At 44.1% G+C, this 17,187-nt stretch overlaps 1 protein-coding gene and 1 long non-coding RNA gene across 18 annotated transcripts in view; both read right to left on the reverse strand.

Annotated features, from left to right (window-relative positions):
• LOC138747034 (arf-GAP with dual PH domain-containing protein 1-like) overlaps positions 1 to 17,187 on the reverse strand; it is a 160,931-nt gene that overhangs the window by 132,280 nt on the left and 11,464 nt on the right. The window contains exon 2 of one of the 17 annotated variants that reach the window (XM_069905910.1): positions 9,476 to 9,659. The exons of the other annotated variants lie outside the window; for them this stretch is intronic. The gene's annotated coding sequence lies outside the window, so the exon portion shown is untranslated. The remainder of the gene's footprint in view (positions 1 to 9,475; positions 9,660 to 17,187) is intronic. 17 annotated transcript variants of the gene reach the window in all.
• Positions 5,431 to 6,792, reverse strand: LOC138747038 (uncharacterized). The gene is made up of 2 exons (XR_011347274.1): positions 6,742 to 6,792; positions 5,431 to 5,982 (listed from the first exon to the last, which is right to left on the reverse strand). It is a non-coding gene; the product is annotated as an uncharacterized lncRNA (long non-coding RNA).

The raw sequence follows: 17,187 nt of genomic DNA on the forward strand, positions 1-17,187 counted from the left end.
TCCTGCTCAATATATATCAACCTCTTCATCCCAGACCCTGCTCATTGAAGGTACTGTTAACTTGCTGTATTGTCTAAAACAATTTTTTTAATTTAAAAGGCCAGGCAGTGGGGCTGAGAGGAAAAATGGATCAGGTCATGATTAAATGGCGGGGCAGACTCGATGGGCTGAATAGCCTATTTCTGCTCCTGTGTATTAGGGCCTGAACCCATGTCCTCTCATTCTTGTCTCATCCAACCTCAGTGAAAAAAAAGTTTTTAGTTGCAAAGAAGGAGGACTAAAAGGGGAGATAGTCCAGAAACCAGGAGGAAGAGAAAGATCCGTGATGCCTGTGCCAGCCGAGAGTGTGGGATTCGAACCCTGGTCCCAATCGCTGGCGCTGTAAAGGCAATGCACTAACCGCTACACCAACCGGGCCACCCCTGATGTATAGCGTGACTGCCAGTTAGAAGTTAGGTCACCCTTGTGCTCTCCCTAATCTCCTCTGCCACCAACTGTGCAGACATAAAATCCTGAGAGACAAAGCTAACACAAATAGTCTTTTTCTGAGGGTAAGGATCATAGCTAGAAGACAGATTTTTAGGTGAGAGGGGAAAGATTTAAAAGGGAACGGAGAGGTACATTTTTCACACAGAGAATGGTGGACTTATGAACAAGTGATAGAGGCCTGTATAATTGTACAACTATCTAGACATTTAGACAAATAAATGGACAAAATAGATACAGAAGAATATGGACTAAAGGCAGGGACGAGCTTGGGTAGACAACTTAAGTGGAATGGGGAGCTACTGGACCAATGGCAGCACAGCCGCTGGTGTGGACCTGTAGAAAATGTAAAGCGGAGACAGTGTTCCTCTGCAGAGTTCAACCACCCTGCCAAATCCACAAAGGCTCAGTGCACACTTTAAACGACCTGTTAAAGGAGTCAATGGTGGTTCATTTTAAAATCCTGCGACGTGGGGTCTTGAACCAAGATGGCAGCGCCTGTGTTGGGCTACAGCCTCAAGGGGTTGCAAACTCCATGGAAGCAGAGAAATGGCGCAGGGCACCCAATAACAAGGAGAACACCCCTGTTTGAGGAGGAGAAGCAGAGGGACAGGTGGTTATGGAGGTGGACCAGTGAGGGGAAGAACACACAGGCAGCAGACTGTTGGTGACTCAAGGCGAGGAACTGATGAACACAGCTGGCGACTGCAGTCAAAGGACTCACATCAGGCTGTGGACTGCTGGAGATTGGCTCGAGACAGGCTGATGTGGTAGCAGGGACTGAGAGCCCATGGATTCGGTTCCTGCAACCTCTGCAGCCACACAGACTTCAGTCAAAGCCATCAGCAATCCAAACTCCAGGACCAAACCTCTGACCCAATCAGAAGACCTTCAGCACCCTCAGTGTCCTCTCATTTAGACATACATCACAGTAATAGGCCATTTTGTCCCACGAGTCTTCGCCGCCCAACTTACACCCAATTAACGTACATCTCCCATACATTTCGAACGGTGGGAGTAAACTGGATCACCCGAGGAAAATCTACGCAGACACGGGGAGAACGTATAAACTCCTTACAAATAGCACGGGATTTAAACCCTGGTCCCAATCGCTGGCGCTGTAACAGTGTTGCGCTAACTTCTACGTCAACTGTGCCACCCTTTCACTTTTTTTCTAACTGGAAGGGGCAGCAGGCAATTTTGTGTAATATTACACCCATTTTATTACATGACAATAGAAGAATCAAAGTTTGGCCAAATTACCAGTTTCTGTGCCGTATAACAGACTTGCCTAGTTTTCTCTACAACTTGGAACTTTATATTGTTTCCCCAGGGCCGCTGAAAGGACATTGTTATCTTGTAAGAATTAATAGAGAGCTGTATTGTTAAGCACCAGTACCACATCAGACAGTGGTGCGCTGTATTTTGTACAAAGACTTCACATGGAATCATTCCTGTTCATGTGACATGGACATTGCAGAGACAACCAATTGTTGAGCCGGTTTCTGGAAATCAAATTAACAAACTACACCCAGCTAAATAAAATGAGATGACACTACCCTCACCCCAAAACATTCCATTGTTTGCATGACCAGCAAGTGGTGATTCTGCCTGGCCCGCAGGATGAGGAATCTCAGGGTTGTATGTGATGTCATGTATGTACTCCGACAATAAATCTGAACTCCACAGATGCTGAGCATTTCGCTCTTTATTTCTGCTTCACAGCATCTTATTTTGGATCAATTTTTGGACCAAATTGCACCAAGGGACCTCTGTGTTTGGCCAGTCCTGGGATGATCTATTCTTAAAACAGTAATGCCAAATTTTGACATCTGCAGGATAATAAAATCCTTGCCCCTTCCCCCCATTAAATCTTCCTCCCTCACTTCCCAATCTATAGAAAGCAGTATAATATTGTCCTCCCCAGCCAATTTTTAAAAATACTTCAAAATATATTTTAAAATTGGTCTTTTGCTATATGTATTGTCCAATTCTCCAAAGAATACGAAACAAAAGTCTTTGCATGTGAAATCGACACGGTCAGTGCAATTGTATTTCTGAGCCAGCGACCTGGGTTCAAATCCAGTGCTGTACGCAAGGAGTTTGTATGTTCTCCTCGTGGGTTTCCTCCCACATTCCCAAAACAGGGTTAAATGGTCACATGGGTGTAATTGGGTGCCACAGGCTTGTGGGCCAGAAGACCCTGTTACCACACTAATTAATTTAATTAGGAAGATAGGAAACACATTATGCAATTGAATTTCTAGACTAGCATGGGATTGTTCTCTCAACACTATATGTGGGTTCTTGCTGTGTAAAATTGGGCACTCCATTTTCTATACAACAAACACTCTGCCTTCTCCGTTGCCTGCTTAGAACTTTGGAAGGAACAACGGTTGTTAAAGGTTTCTCTGTAATTGCATGCTCTATCCTTCATGTACACACGTTTACAGCACAAGTGCATCCTAGATTGAACAGTCCACTGCAGTTTAAACCGCCAGTAAGCTGGTAGGTTTCTTTGTCACATTATACATATAACAGCGAAAAGTGTTCTTCTGCAAGCAGACTAACAAGTTATCTCTAACATTCACACACAGAAATGCTGGAGCAATTCATCTGATCTCTCAGTATCCATAGGAGATAAAGATATATCACCGACGTTTTGGGCCTGAGCCCTTCTTCAAGGAATAAGCAAAGATATGAGACTGGCTGAGTTCCTCCAGCATTTCTGCATGTTTTTAACTACAATCGCAGAATCGTGCTTCATTCGACCTCTAACATTCATACAGCCGGGTAAAGAGCACAATTTGTAGACTACGGAATTATAATAATAAAGATCATTTAGCTCCCAGCAAGGGTAACGTGACGACATTGTGGTGGGGTCATTTCAGGAACCTGATGACTGTGGAGAAGAAACCATCTTTAAGTCAAGTAAATTTTAATTCAGCATACAGGGTAAAACACTGCTATAACAAAAACCTCAATTTGTTAACTCCAGACACAGATGTAAAAAAAATAAAATGGCAATAAAGGCTTGACATCTGCTACCTTCTTGACCCACATCATTTACAAGTGTCAATATTTGACCTTCTGGACGGCAACACAGGAGTGGATGATTCTCAGAATCAATAACTCCTGGTGCATGTATCGGGGACCTTGCCTTGCAGATCCATGCTTACTTATCATTAATGACTCTCAATGGGACCAAACGTGATTTTCTTAACCAGAATGGCGGGGCATGAACATGGTGTATTTCACCGGTGAAAATGGAAATACTCTGGACTTCCGGAGGGTGGAAACCAGGAGGACACAAACCAGTCTTCATCGAGGGGTCAGCAGCGTACAAGGTAAAGAACTTCTAATTCCTGGGATTCAACAACTCTGACAATCTAACCTGGGGCCTCCACGTCAATGCAATCATGAACAAGGCTCGGCCGCGGCTACACTTGGCCAGGCCTGCCGTCCTTTGAGTGAATCTTATTTCCTGCATCTCCTCTCAAGTCCTGAAACCAATTATTTTAAATTCATGCTCCCCAGTTTTTGATCACTCCCCTCAGGGGAATAGCTCCTTTCCAGTAACTCAATAAAGAAGCCACAACTAAACCTCCCTTGCACCCTCTTGACTTCAAAGAAATTAACCCCAGCCTTATCCTTCCTCACATTTTTTTGCTTCCGATTCCATGCTTTGCATTTCCTCATTGCTTTTAGTTCTCAATACTGCCAAGATCCTGGTCATCACGTCCAGCTCAATCACACATTTCCTGCAAAGCAGTGGCGAGAAACATGCAGGGTTGAAGGTTAATTGGGTGGCATGGGCTCGTGGGCCAGAAGGGCCAGTTACTGTGCTATTTTGAACTGCATGCAACACTCAAGCTGTGCAAAATAAATGGCTCCATGGTTCTGGCACAACCTTTATTTAATAGTGATAAAGAGAAGCATGTACGTGGCAGCGCTCGAGTAGAGATATGGATGAAATAACAGGGATTGAGGGAGAGGAGCAACAAGACCATAATGGAATTGGAAAAGAGGAATGAGAACACTAAAAATCAACACTCTGCCAATATCAATCAGCACAGTGCTCGGCAGAAGAACAAACTGTAGTGAGGAAGCATACAGGAGTGATATAGATCAACTCGTAGCGTGGTGTCACAACAGCAGGCCTTGCACTCAACGTCAGCAAAATTAAAACTTCAGGAGGGGAAGCTAAGAGAACATGAACCAGTCCTCATCAAGGGGTCATTGGTGGAAAGGGTCAAGAATTCCTCAGTGTCAACATCTCTGAAGATCTGTCCTAGGGCCTCCACGTTGATGCAATCAGGAAGAAGGCTCGTCAGTGGCTATACTTCATGAGGAGTTTGAGGAGATTTGGTACGCCACCAAAGACTCCTGCAAATTTCTACAGGTGAACCGAGACAGAGCATTCTGATTGGTTGCATCATTGTCTGGTAAGAAGATGCTTACGCACAGGACAGGAAAAGGCTAGAGTTGTTAATGCAGCCATGAGCATCAGTTTTCATTCCATTAAGGATATCTATAAGTGGTGGTCTCAAGAAAGAAGCCTCTTCCCCTCCACCATCAGATTCCTGAACAGACAATGAACTGCAGACACTTCCTCACTTTTTCCCTTCTTTACACTATTTATTTTTAAATCTTGCATTTATAGAACTGTAATTTATAACAATTTTGTACCTGTAATTTACAATAATATTGCTGCAAAACAACAAATTTTGTGGCACGTTCATGACAATAAACCCAATTTTGAATTTACTTGAGTAATTCAGCTCTGGGCACCAAATGGATTTTGTTTCTACAGACAACCACCAGTTGATATTTTTTAACTGAAAATACAAAGAAAACTCTTGATATGGCAACCGTACTCCACAGTCTAGCGATGATGACATCAAAAGTTCAGAAGACCAAAAAGAAAGAATTACTCAAGAGAGCTCAATGGATTTTCTTTAATTTTTAATTTAGATACACAGCACTGTAACAGGCCCTTTTGGCCCACGAGCCCATGCTGCCCAATTACACCCAAATGACCTAAAACCCCAGCAGGTTTGGGAATGTGGGAAGGAAGTTCCACTATTCCAAGAAGTGAATGCATGTACATCAGACTTTTGCAATCAATAATATTATGGGATATTGTTTGAAAAAAGGAATGTCCATAAGTTGGGCATTCTTTACCCAGTGATGTCTTAAACAGAGACGGCAAGTTGCAATGCATGTCAATATCTCACACATTTCAAGTGATTGAGCAATTGAAAGCTGGAATAGAAATGTATCAAAGTTTTTTTTAAAGGAATAAATTGTGCTTGAGGATCCTTCTTTAACTTCCAATTTCCCTTCTGCTTGCTCTCTTCTGATGCAACTGGAACTCTAGATTTTGATCCTGTGCTTAAGCAAGGACTGCTCGGGCACAAGAGAGCAGGTAAGATTCATGAACAAGCTGCAAGGATAGGTAGAGCACGAGGAGGCTGCTTCCTGCAGTGGGGCAATCTGGAACACAGGCACGCAATGTCAGGATTTACATTCATACCCGGTTTATTATTGTAACAATAAATCCACACTGACATACTGTGGAAAACATTCGTTAGTGTGGCTTTCAAAGGACAATGTTCAGAGACTGAAGTGAGATGCGAGTGATGGGACTATCGAGGCAGGACTTTAGTGTTGAGGTCGAAGATTAATTTAAGATGAAAGACAAGACGTGGGGCCAAGTAGCCAACTCCTGCTCCTCCCTTTCATGTTCTGATGAACTCAGAAAAAGTGAAATGTTTAAAGGGAACATTACGGGGAACATTTTTAAACAGAGAGTGGATAGAATGTGGAATGAGCTGCCAGCTGAAGTGGTGAATGCAGGTTCAATTTTGACATCTAAAAAAAATGAGTAGATACAGGAATGGGAAGGTTATGTTACAGGTGCAGGTCAATGGGACTAGGCAGACTAATAATTCGGGACCGAGCAGAAGGGCTGAAAGGCCTGTTTCTGTGCTATCCTGGACCAGGGTCAAACAAAATATTACTGGGAAGAAAAATGTGGTCCCTATGCTGCAACTTCCTTCAAGACGTAAAACGAAGGGCAGAGTAATCTGTGAGTGTATTTTTTTTAAATTAGTATAACGATATGGCACGGTAGAAGCTGATTGCAGCTGTTGAGTAATTACACCCAATTAACCTACCAATCCCGAACATTTTGGAATGGGAGGAAACCGGAGCACCCAGGGAAGACCCATGCACATCAACGTACATACTCACTTAAAGACAGCAGTGGATTCAAACCTGAGTTGCTGGTGCTGTGATTTCATTACACTAACCATGTCACCCAATTGTACCTAACGCGACGGCTATGTAATAATAAACCAGCTTCACAGTGCAGCTGCAGATGAGCTGTTGTTTCACAGCCCCTGTCACTCAAGTTCAATTCTGACCTCCAGTGGTGTGGGTGGAGTTTGGATCGCTCCCTACGGCGGTATTGATTCCTTCCAACATCCCAAAGACCCGCATGCTGAATTGTGGAATGTATGGAAAATAAAATGGTTGAATTTCCATTGGTGTTTGATGGTGAAGGTTAAAAGCTTTGAGCCTAGGAGAGATTTGATAGTGTATACAAATTTACAAGAGGTAGAGTAATTGCAGGTTGGCTTTCTCCACTGAGGTTAGGTGAGGCAAGAAGAGAGTGCGTGGGTTAAGGGGGAAAATGTGAAATGTTTAAAGGGAACATTATGGGGAACATTTTCATTCAGAGAGTGGATAGAATGTGGAATGAGCTGCCAGCTGAAGTGGTGAATGTGGGTTCAATTTTGACATCTAAAAAAAATTTGAGTAGATACATAGATGGGAGGTGCAGGTCAATGGGTCTAGGCAGAATAATAATTCGGGACTGAACAGAAGGGCCGAAAGGCCTGTTTCTGTGCTATGGTCCTATGGCTATCATGGACCAGTGGGATGCTACTGTGCTCCATAATTCGATATGGGGAATTAGGGAGTCAGAGGTTCTTAAGCAGCTCAAAAAAATGTTGAGCAGAGGTATAGGGTTACCGTCCCACCCCAAAAGATCAGTCCAATTTCCAGATGAACTATTCTGGAGAATTGTCCCAAAATCTTGATAACAGCAGTCGGCCAACTGCATCAACATGCAACTTGGTTAGAGGGAGTGTGAGTCTCGATTCAGCCGGTTTGTAATTCAGCCATGGTAAAGGTAAAGGTTCCATTATTGTCACGCAATACTAGAGTTAGAATGTAACAACCATGAAATTCTTTTACTTCTGTCTCCTGGAGGACAACAACTCCCACAATTTACAGCTGGAGAGAACAAACTTTATCTTTGACACACAGGATGTGCTGCACTCTGGGAAGATAGCTGCCACACAAGGATATCACACCCACTACTTACCCCACAGACCAAACTTGACCTTTGATTAATTCTAGTTACAGAAGATTAAGCCATTTTTCTTTTCAATCAAGCCATTCCACCTAAAAACCCAGGCATGCTTGAGACATAGCTTCCCACAATCAGGAACTGACCCATCAAGAGAAATGGCACTACAATACTTTTCTGCTGTACAGCATCAAATGGGTCACGTCTCCAGAATGGAGGACCATCGCCTTCCCAAGATCGTGTTATATGGCGAGCTCTCCACTGGCCACCGTGACAGAGGTGCACCAAAGAAAAGGTACAAGGACTGCCTAAAGAAATCTCTTGGTGCCTGCCACATTGACCACCGCCAGTGGGCTGATATCGCCTCAAACCGTGCATCTTGGCGCCTCACAGTTTGGCGGGCAGCAACCTCCTTTGAAGAAGACCGCAGAGCCTACCTCACTGACAAAAGGCAAAGGAGGAAAAACCCAACACCAACCAACCAATTTTCCCCTGCAACCGCTGCAATCGTGTCTGCCTGTCCCGCATCGGACTTGTCAGCCACAAACGAGCCTGCAGCTGACGTGGACTTTTTACCCCCTCCATAAATCTTCGTCCGCGAAGCCAAGCCAAAGAAGAGAGAAAATTGAGATTACCCTGATGAAATGGGACTTGGGAGTCCTCGTGCAGTAGGTAACCTTGCAGGTTGAGACGGTGGTGAAGAAGGCAAATGCAATGCTACCGTTCATTTCAAGAAGAATAGAATACGAGAGCAGGGATGTGATGTTTAGGCTCTATAAGGCACCCACTGGCGAGATCTCTTTGGAGTATTGTGAGCAGTTTTGGGCTCCTCATTTTGAATGGTGAAAGGCATAGAGTAGATGTAGAAAGGTTGTTTCTCATAGCGAGAGAGTCTGGGACAAGAGGGAACAACTTCAGGATTGGAGGACATCCACTTAGAACAGAGATGTGGAGGAATTTCTGTGGAATTTGTTGTGGAGGCCAAGTCAGTGGGTGTATTTAAGTTCTTGTTGAGTCAGGGCATCAAAAGTTATGGGGAAAAGGCTGGGCAGTGGGGAAATGGATCACTTCATGATTGAATGATGGGGAAGACTTGATGGTCTTTATCATTTTAATAGGTCACCCAGCCCACAGTGGGAAAGTGTGTAAAGTAGAGGGGGTGTGGGGAGGGTGGGGGAAGAAATGGAGGAAAGAGAGAAAGGATAAAGGTCATTCTCAACATCCTTGAACAAACGATAGACCAAAATAAGCTGAACTCCTTGTCTTTACCACTACAATTTATCTTGTCATTTTTGCTGACAAGAAGAACCTTGTTCTTCATGAATGTTCACTGGCCTTTTGTTTTGGTCTCCTACCAGGGAATTGGGGGATGGGAGCAGCTGAAGGCAAAACTAGAAATGTGATGGTTCCTCGTTTTTCACAATGAGCAGTCTGTAGCATCAATGGACCAGCGTGAGTTTGAACACCTCATTGAACACATATTTGTCTTCCGGTAATTGACTAGTCAAACTGAGATATACACACACTGCAGTAAAACAGACACATTTCTATACAAGCTCTGGAAGCACAAGTGTATGAAGGTCATCAAACCAATATGTAATTATAACTCACCCCTGGTCACCCTGCTTGAAATTCCTGACCTTACAGATTTGACTGGCTCTTTATCTGCAACCCCTGTGGATTTGTCTTGCTCGGCCAAAGGACGATTAAGTACTCAGGTGCCACTGTTTTGAGGGGAATGACTTCTCTGGTGCACCATGGGGTTTTGTCAAAGCTTCCTCTTTGCTCCATGATACTGAAATAAACATCAAACCCACAGATCACAATGCAGTTGGGGGGGGGGGCAAGAAGCGGATATGGTGAATGGAGCGAGCAATTCGATTGGGAAGATATAGGCTGACGATCAATGAGAGAGCGGGGATGCTTAGCCATTATGTTCTCTAATGCAAGGAGGCTTGCAGGTAGAATGGATGAGATGACAAGAGTTATGACTGCAATGCCTGAAGGGAGGGCAGGGATGGCAATTTCATGCTCATGGTCACAGTATTTTCAGCTGTTACTTGGTGGGGTGGTCCCCAAAAGGGAGGAGGTGATACACTGCTGATCTGAAAGTTGCACAGATGGAAACAGGCCTTTTGGCCCAACTCATCCATGCTGACCAACTGGTCCTTTTGACCTGTTTAGTACAAACCTTTTAAACCTCTCATCATCTTGGACAGATGATCCCATGGATGGCCAGAAGCTTTTTCCTGGGACTGAACACAAGAGGGCATGGTTTTAAGGTAGTTGGGAGTACAGGGGGGGGATGCAAAAGGCAGGTTTTTCCCCCACACAGAGAGTGGTGGGTGCATGGAAGGTGCTGCCAGCAATGTTCCCTCTAATTTTTTTTTAAAGTAGTCAATCTGTTCAAAAATCTTACGTTATGCAATTTTTTTCTTCCTGTGACAAAAGTATGTGCAAATGTAAACTTGAAATTGTTTCAAGATAATTTTGGCATAGCCTCTCTCTCATGGCTAATAAAACTGTATTGGCATGTTTTAATAAAATACAAGTAGGATTTCATTCAATAAGTATAATTTTTAATTACTACTTTATTTTAGGTAACTAACCTTTTGTGCGCACATCAATTTCCTTTGTTCTCTGGTGCAAAACATATGTGCACAGGTACAGCTTAGAGCAGTGGTTCTCAACCTTTCCACTCATATACCACTTTTAAGTATTCCCCATGCCATCGGTGCTCTGTGATTATTAGTAAGGGATTGCTTAAGGTGGGATGTGTGTGGGAAGGGAAGGCTGAGAATCACTGCTCTAGTCCCAATTGTTACTTAAATATTTGGCTTGAGAAAAATTGCCATTGGCCCATTTCCTTTGGAGTTCTGAAACTGTCCACATAACAAGTCAATTAGGAATGATTAAAACAGTGGTTTTCAAACATTTTCTTTCCACCCACATCCCACCTTAAACAATCCCTTACTAATCACAGAGCACCGATGGCAAAGGGATAACTTAAAGTGGAATGTGAGTGGAAAGGAAAAGGTTGAGAATTCACTGGCTTAGAGGGAACACTGACAGCCGGAAATGGTGGTGAAGGCAGATGCAATAAGATATTTTGAGACTATTAGATAGGTACATCGAACTGGGAAGAATGGAAGGTTATGTCGTAGGGAAATTTTTGGCAGTTGTTAGTGTGGGTTATTAGGTCAGCACTACTCTGTGGGGTGAAGGGCCTTACTTTGCTGTAGATTTCTATATATCCATCCCTGCCATGTCCCATACACCCACCACCCTCTGTGTGAAAAATGGTCCTCATGTGTCCTTTTTAACTCTATCAGGAAGTCAATTCAAACAATGGGGGAGGAATCCAGACCAACAAAAGGTGTTAATTGGATGTGATAAGCGACTAGGTGAGAATTTATTATGTCTGACCGAAAGCAAACAGGGAATGGAGAGACAATGGGGTTTTAACAAAAGCCAGAGAAATTGATACTAATGTCATCCAGTTGGAAGATGAGGTGCTGTTCCTCCAATTTACGGGTGGTCGCAGTCTGGCAGTGCACAAGATCATGGACAGACATGTCAGCAAGGAAATGGGTAGCAACTGGGAGATCCACGCTATTGCAGCAGACAGAGCTGAGGTGCTCAACAAAGCGATCTCCCAGTCTATACACCACGCCCCAAAAGTTAAATAAATGGGACCCAACAGTATCAGATGTTTTCGCTGCAAGAAGGAAACAGGAACAACAGTACATGCAATTTGGGCATGTGAGAGAGTGGAAAAATTTTGGGAAGATCTAAATCAGGTATTAAATGAAATCACAAAAAGCAACATATCAAAAAATCCAGAGATCTTTCTTCTAAGTAATACAAGAAATAAAGAACTTGGACTCGATTTGGATGGAGCACAAAAAAGATTTATTATGATAGCCTTAGCTGTAGCAAAAAAATGTATTATGTCAACCTGGAAATTAGAAGATAGCCTGAGAATACAGCAATGGTACATAGAAAGTTAGCCACTCCTCCAGGCCTTTAAACAGTCAAAATAATTTTGGGGGATAAAAATCAAATATGTTGACAAATAGCAGTAGGATATGAGAGCGAGAGTGCTGTAGTGGTGGGCGATTTTAACTCCCAACATTGACTGGCATTTTCTCAGTAAGGGGGCGAGATGGGGTGGTATTGCTAACCAGCATCCAACAGCTTCCACGGGCTCACCATTGAAAGCATCCAGTCAGGGCGCATCACTGCGTGGGGTAGGAACAGCTCCACCCAAGACTGCAAGAAATTGCACTGTTGTGAACACAGCTCCGATCATTACACACGCCAACTCATTCCCTCCAGCGACTCGCGCTGCCTCAGAAAGCAGCCAACATGTTAAAAGACTCACCCCACTCCGGCCACACTCTCTTCTCCTGTCGGGAAGAAGATTTACGAGGGTGAAATCGCACACCATCAGATTCAAGAACATCAGAATAGTGCAATTATGCTGCCTTTGCTCCATATCAATTGATCTCTGAAAACTCTTGACCAGGGGAATTGAACTTCTTGTCTATACGTGTGACAATTCACTAACTTGGAGCCTTAAACTAGAGGGCATAGGTTTAAGGTGAGAGGGGAGATCTGAGGGAGCAGATTTTTCTGAGGGTGGTGTGTCCTATGCCACGAGAGTCAAGTACAATCAGGAAAGGTGCAGGCATCGGGCCAAAATCAGGATAGCAGGATCAGCATGAACAGGGCTAGACAAGTCAAGCTGAAGAACCTGATGTCTTACACTGTGATTTCATCCTTTTCTGCTCCACTCTTCTCTCATGAACTACCAACAGGGAATTTTTGGCAACAATGGAATGATGCCACTGGACTCCACGTGGAACCCAGAGGAGGAGAGAACAGTTTGCCATCCTGAATCCATCATTCCAGGCTTGCGTTTGCCTGTGCACAGATCTGGGTATATTTAAAGGGGCAAACGCCAGTTATATGGCTTGAGACAAGAACTGGTCCACAATTTCCCATTTTTGCCTGAGAAAGCTACTTGATGGATTCATTGAGTATAATTTAAGCATCCTTCATTTGGTTTAATGTTGTAATTTTTCTGCAAAGCATTACAAGCCAATGCAGGCATGAAGTCCATGTATCACATTTCTGTTTTAACATACCTGCTTACGATGCAAAATGTGGAACATTACAGCACAGGCCCTTCAGCATAAGGCTATGCTAAATCTACTCTCCACAACAATCTAATCCTTCCCAAATGCACGCCCATAACCTTCTATATTTCTCACATCCACGTGCCTATTCAAGTGTCTTTTAAATGTCCCTATTGTACCAGCCTCCACCACCACCCTTGGTAATGCATTACAGGCACCCACGAATCTCTGTGTAAATGAACTAACCTCCGACGTCTCCCCTAAACTTGACCCCAATCACCTTAAACATGTCGTTGCCCTGATAAAAAGGTGCTGGCTGACCATCCCATCGATGCCTCACCTGATTTTATCTACAATATCAAATATCAAAAAAAATCAAAGTGCCACTACATTACAAGAGCAAATTTGCTCCACCAACTGAAGTCTCACCCATTCTCAACCAGAAATGAATGGAACACAGGTAAAGGCACTTCAATCCATGCTGAACACGAGCATCTCCTCTGCCTGCACGTGGCCCATATCCCTCCATTTGCAGAATATTGCAAGTAAAATTCTGCAACCCTGGGGTCTGTGCCCAAGATGGCAGCGCGTTTGCAAACTCCAGGGAGCAGCAGACCGGTGCTGGGCACCATAAATGGGGAGAACACCAACCCCCCCCCCCCACCCAAATTGAGAAGGAGAGGAAGTGACCCAACAGGGAAGGTGACCACTGCAGCAGGCCAGCAAGGGCCCCAGCAGCGAAGGGACCCACCCGGGCTGTGGCCCACTTGTGGTCGGGGCTCATAGGCTATGGGCTGCTGGACATTGCCCCTTGGGAACCAGGTATCAGAGCCGGGCACTGAGCGCAGTAAGGGTCCACAAAGGCCACTGAAGGCTTGCTGATTGTGTGGGAGATTTGGATCTGGAGCTCGGGTTGCCAATGGATTGATCAGGGGTTTGTGCAGTTGCAAAGGCTGAGGGAGCAATGGAGGTGAATCCAGCTGGAGGACACTCTGAAGGGACTCTTTCTTTCTCTGAGTGAAAGGGGCATCAGACAACTCTAAAGGTGGCTCTAGTTTTTTTTAAATTTTTTATTTTTCACACCATAAATCACATTAGCCATGATGTACACTATTTCTTTTTCACACATATACAGTGACTTTTTAAGGTGGCTCTAGTTAAAGCACATCATGCATGTAACATTTTTTAATGTATTATTACATCGTCACCATTATTTATCGTTCATACCATGCACGCACGGTAAAAACGATATAGTATTTATCCAGGACCACAGAGCAGTTACATAAATATAAGCTAGAATAGAAGTTAAACACATTAAAATATTAAGATATAGACAGTGAAAGTCCATAGTACACTATCCACACATGTTCTGGGAATTCAGGAGCCTGATAGCTTGGAGGGAAATAAACCGTTGTCCCATCTGGATGCAAGGGCCCAAGTGCTATGGTATCTCCTATCCAATGTCAGTTTGCGTGAGGTGTGTGTGGAGCCCTTCGTGACTATAAAAGGAACTTTGAATCTTGATTCATGCAGGAAACCTCAATGCTACTATCGCATCAACTTCCACCACAACCCATGGCAGCCCACTCCAATCACCCACCACTCCCTTGTTTCGCACCTCTTCAAGCTCCCCTCCCAAACCCTGAATGCCCATGCCCTTTGTTTTAAATATTTGGAGAAACTTTTTTCTCTGCGTGAGAGAGAAGTGAAAATTCCAGAGACCTTCATCTTCATCAAAAACTGCACAGAGAAAACAAAAGCTTTCACTAGCACCATAATCAGTGATTAGGAGATAGATTTAAGTTAAACGATGAAAAAAAAACTGGGACAAGAGAATTTTCTTTAAATAAACACATTGCAGTGAACTACATTATTTATGTAGTAAATCACAAAATTCTGTAGGCACCATGGTTGAGATAAAAAATCACAAAATGCTGGAGAAGCCCAGCAGGTCAAACCATGTCCTTTTTGCAGCAAAAGTAAAGATACAGAACCGACGTTTCGGGTTGAGCCCTTCATCAAAGCATGAGAAAATGCCGGTAGGCATCCAAACAAAAGAATGGGGGGGAGGGGTGGCAAAGGCAGGAGATGATAGGTAGAGAAAGCAGGGAGGGGACAGCAGCAATGAGGAGGAGGAGGGATGTCTGGGCTGGGTGGGTAAAAGGACTGAAAGACAGGAAAGTGGGGGGGGGGGGGGGGAAGAAAAGGCAAGCAGGTTTAATGGAAAGCAGAAAAGTGAATGTTTATGCCACGTAGCTGGAGGGTGCCCAGACAGAAAATAAGGTGTGGTTCCTCCAATCTATGGGTGGTCAGGGTGGAACAGTACATAAGGCCATGGACAGACATGCGAGCATGGGAGTGAGACCCAGAATTGAAGTGGATGGCCACTGGGAGGCCGCTGTGGTTGCAAACGGAGCAGAGTTGCTGAGTGAAGTGATCTTCTACTCTGAGATCAGTCTTTCTGATGTAGAGAATGCCACAATGGGTGCACTGGGTGCAGTAAATAGGTCCCCTGCATGTACAAGTGTTTTCATTGAGGTCATAGATACCAATGGAAATCCCAGTGTTTGTTCCCCATCCCGAGATCCTCTGAACTCGAGAGATTTACAATGGACAGTGAACCTCGAATCAGAATTTATTGTCACAAGTCTCACAATTTGTTGTTTAGCAGTGGCATTGCAGTGCAAGTATTTATATAAACCACCTTACAAAATAAATAAAAATAGTGCAAGAAAAAGTCAAAGTGAGGCCGTGTGTGTGGTTCATTGTTCATTCAGGAAGAAGCTGCCCTTGTGACCTGAGTGCTTGTCTTCAGGCTCCTGTTCCTTTCTCCCGATGGTAGCAGAGTGAAGAGGGCATCCTTGAGGATTGAGGCTACTTACTTCAGACACCCCCAAAGGAATGAAAACTGGTGCCCACATCACGGACTGAGTTAACAATCCTCTGGAGATTTTCCTTGTCCTGAGCGTTGGCACCTCTGTACCAGACAGTGATGGTCACTACTTCTGCACCAGTTATTTAATAGTTTAAATCTTGTATTTATTGAATTGTAATTTATAATGATTTTGCACCTTCTTCTACACCACACGGCTGACACAATGCAACAAATTTCATAACAATAAATCTGATTTGAATTCTGAAGGGTCTACCCTTCAGACTGGGTCAGAACCAGTCAAAGCAGTACATTTCCCAGTGAACACAACAGTCTGGAACACACAAAGCTGGATGGACTCAGCAGGTCGGACGCATCCATGGAGAAAAGTGGACAGAATGTTGGCAGGACTACCAAACTAGACTAGAAAGGTCGACTGTCCTTTTCTCTCCTTGGGTGCTGCCTGGCCTGCTGAGTCCCTCCACCTTCTCATTTCTTGCAGCAGTATTACCTTCCCTGAAGGACATTTGCGTCGACTTTTCTGGTTTCTGTTAGCTCCCACCTCATCCCCCCCCCCCCCCAAAACTCCATCTATCCCTCCGTCTCCTTTCCTCAAGCTCTGCACTCATAGAATCCCTGTCCCCCCCATCAACTCCCTCCTTCCCTCTCCTGTCCAAATCCAATTACCATATAGTTCAGCATAGAAGATGACTATCAGATAAGACAGGTCCCCAATTTCACCTGAATATGGTTTTATCATATATTGGGTGTATAAGATGACCACCCCACCCCCCCCACAAAAAAAATACTTGCTTTGACTGAGATTGGGATAAAAATGAAAGTAGAGACTGTAATAAAATCTTTCAAAAAGCATGTCACCTCCAGTGCAACGAATGCTATGGAGACTTATTGTGGGGCACTGACGATGAAGCGAAAGCCGACTCATCAGATTCAGATCTGTACGATACCAGTGTAAACAGTGAGACTCCAGATGTGCTTACAGTTCTTTGCCTCACAGTGATAGTGATTTTGAAGGATTTTAGAAGTGTGTGGTTTTTTTTTTAAAAAACAATAAAATTTCCTTTCTAATAGCCATTTACAGCACAGAAACAGGCCAGTTTGCCTCTACTAGTCCGTGCCGAACATTTCTCTCACCTAGTCCCACTGACCCACATTTGGCCCATAACCCTCCACACCTCTCCCGTCCATATACCTTTCCTTAAATATTAACATTGATCTCGCTTCTACCACCACTGCCGGAAGTTCACTCCACACCCCCACCACCCTCTGTGTGAAGAAATTCCCCCCTT

Source organism: Narcine bancroftii, chromosome 12 (assembly GCF_036971445.1).
Source record: "Narcine bancroftii isolate sNarBan1 chromosome 12, sNarBan1.hap1, whole genome shotgun sequence".
NCBI lineage: Eukaryota > Metazoa > Chordata > Chondrichthyes > Torpediniformes > Narcinidae > Narcine > Narcine bancroftii.